Below are 3,017 nucleotides of genomic sequence, written 5' to 3'. Positions count from 1 at the left end.
TTGTAGTATAGGAGAATAATAAGTCTCATCGTACTTCAGTCTGTTTTACGGACGTGCAGCTCAAGCACAATCATGACTCACTTTTTTTGCAAACATAAATTGTAATATAGAAGAAGAGGAAGACGATAATAAAACTGAAATTTCAAAATTTTAATTAGAAATTTAGAATATAAACAATAATTTCAAAATGTAACTTAAACTAAAAATAGTAAAAATAAAAATTATCTATTGGTTCAACCAGTGCTGCAATAAAACCCAAACTCAATTTCTATTGGATCACAGATTTATCAGTTCAATTACGGATCTAAGTCAGATTCAAAACACTCTTATAAATGCTTAAATGTATAAAGAAAAGTTTAACCTCCACTCGCCCCATTTATTTGACAATTAATACCAAAATTCATTAAATTTAAGTTGAAAAAATATTTTAATTATTAAAAAGAAAAGTTTAACCTCCCCTCTCCTATTTATTTCACAATTAATACCAAAATTCATTAAATTTAAGTTGAGAAAATATTTTAATTATTAAAAAGAAAATGCCACATGGCATTTTTCCCCAAAGAGATAAAAAAGCCTACTTTATTAGTATAGATTATCAACGACTGATCTGGGCAATAAATAATGACCTGGATTAATAACTATAAATTTTATAAAATGTCAATTAGTAAACCGAATTGTTGTCTATATGAAGCTTGTTCAACAATTCAGGAAGTTGCTTGGAGCCTACGTATCTTTCAAAATCACCAAAAAGAAGGAAAAAAAAAGAAGAAGAAACAAAACAATAATATTTAACTTTATTTAATTACAAATCTCCAGTATTTCCTCTTATATAAAGCCATTTTCCACTCTTTCAATACTTTTATTTTTCTACCTTTAACTGCCCAAAAGATTCTCCAGGTAGCTTTCTCAAATCATTTTTCTTTCTTCATCTCCTTCTTGTGTCTCTCTTTCTCTCTAAATAAGCATCAATCTCTTTTTCTCTTTCAAGAAAATTTCTGAGTTCTTCCTATTTTTCTTCTTTTCTTCAATCTTGAAACTTAAAAAAAAAAAAAAAAAAGAGACAGATGCACACATATTACACTGTTTTATAGTCATGGCGGTTGTTGAAGAAGGCGTGGTGTTGAATCATGAAGGTGCAGAGCTTGTGGATTTACCACCTGGATTCAGGTTTCATCCAACAGATGAAGAGATCATAACATTCTACCTCAAAGAAAAAGTTTTAGATAGCCGATTCATGGCTGTGGCCATGGGAGAAGCAGATCTCAACAAGTGCGAGCCCTGGGATTTGCCGAGTAAGTATAGCATTCAAGAAAATTTTCAATTACCAACACACAAATTTCAATTCTTCTTTGACCATTTCAAGAGTGTTCACACATAAACACAAAAAGACTAGCGTCTTGATACCAATTCTTGAATCATATTTCAACACGAGGCTATAGCTTGTATTTATCCAATTTTATAAAAAGATTTCAATCTTCTTTGACCGTTTTAAAACAAAAATGAAAGACTTACTTGATTAAGATTCTAATTCTTGACTTTTTGTGGGTATAGAGAGGGCAAAGATGGGGGAGAAAGAGTTTTACTTCTTCTGTCAAAGGGACAGGAAGTATCCGACCGGGATGAGGACGAACCGTGCGACCGAGTCCGGTTATTGGAAAGCAACCGGGAAAGATAAAGAGATCTTCAAAGGCAAAGGTTGTCTCGTTGGGATGAAGAAAACACTTGTGTTTTATAGAGGAAGAGCTCCACGAGGTGAAAAGACTAATTGGGTCATACATGAATATCGTCTTGAAGGCAAATATTCTTATCACAAACTTCCCAAATCCGCAAGGGTAAGTTTATATATAACTAATAATCACATTCTCAAATTTGGTTTTTGAAATAAAGGAGGAAAATCTAGTCTAATTATTAGTACTCAAAATCAAAACCAATATTTTTTTTTGGTAAACCAAAACCAATATTTTTGTTTGTTTGTTATCTTGATTACAGGACGAGTGGGTTGTGTGTAGGGTTTTTCACAAGAACAATCCTTCCACTACAACCCAACAAACGACGAGAATACCCATTGAGAATCTCACAAGAATGGATTCTCTAGAGAACATTGACCATCTCCTAGCCTTCTCATCTCTTCCTCCTCTCATGGATCCGAGTTTCACGGATCAACACGACCAACACAACTTCAAACCCATCAACCCTCCAACCTACGACATCTCATCACCAATCCAACCCCATCACTTTAACTCTAATTACCAATCAATCTTTAACAACCAGGGTTATGGTTCTGCTTCTGGTTCCGGTTCTACATACAACAACCATAAGGAGATGATCAAGATGGAGCAATCGCTTGTTAGTGTATCTCAAGAAACTTGTCTAAGCTCAGATGTGAACCACGACCACAGAGGTATCTTCGGGTCCGGTAATGAAGCAAGAGATGAGTATGACGGGAATGGTGAATTGTAGCAAGTCTTATGAAGATCTATGTGACCTGAGGGGGATCTTATGGGACTACTGATTAATTTTAGTAATGGTTATTTTATTATTTATGTGTGATGAAAGAGTATATTTATTGGTGTTAAGTCATGTAATTAATACATATACATATAGGATTTACTAGGGGGATTAATCCTAGTTATTTTGCTTCAGTGGTCTTATTCAGTTGATTGTTTAATTAGTTATTGTTGTGGCGGCAAAAGGGATTGTGATTGTTTGGGATTTTAGTGCATAGGCAAATATATCTCCATGTACACTCTATCATACATATTAGTAATCTTCATATATATATATATAGTTTCTCTTAGAGTTTTAGTTACAGAGATTTGCGATATATATTCTAGCATTGGTAGTTCAAACTCAAGCAGAAACGTTCCCATTAGAAGAAAAAAGGAATGAGAGTTATGAATGTTAAGTATTTTTGTTTACAGCTTATAAAATGCAATAAAGATCAGATTTGGATTGGGTGATAACACACTTACATCATTGATGTTAATATATATATGGGTTTCGGTTTACTAATTGAA

At 33.2% G+C, this 3,017-nt stretch overlaps 1 pseudogene; it reads left to right on the top strand.

Annotated features, from left to right (window-relative positions):
• The first annotated feature begins 830 nt into the window (after window positions 1–830).
• Window positions 831–2,671, top strand: LOC108840360 (NAC domain-containing protein 87-like; annotated as a pseudogene).
• The last annotated feature ends 346 nt before the right edge of the window (window positions 2,672–3,017 follow it).

This window comes from Raphanus sativus, chromosome 2, assembly GCF_000801105.2.
Source record: "Raphanus sativus cultivar WK10039 chromosome 2, ASM80110v3, whole genome shotgun sequence".
NCBI lineage: Eukaryota > Viridiplantae > Streptophyta > Magnoliopsida > Brassicales > Brassicaceae > Raphanus > Raphanus sativus.
The sequence above is the reverse complement of the archived record's forward strand: the minus strand, read 5'-3'. Positions and strand labels throughout refer to the sequence as shown.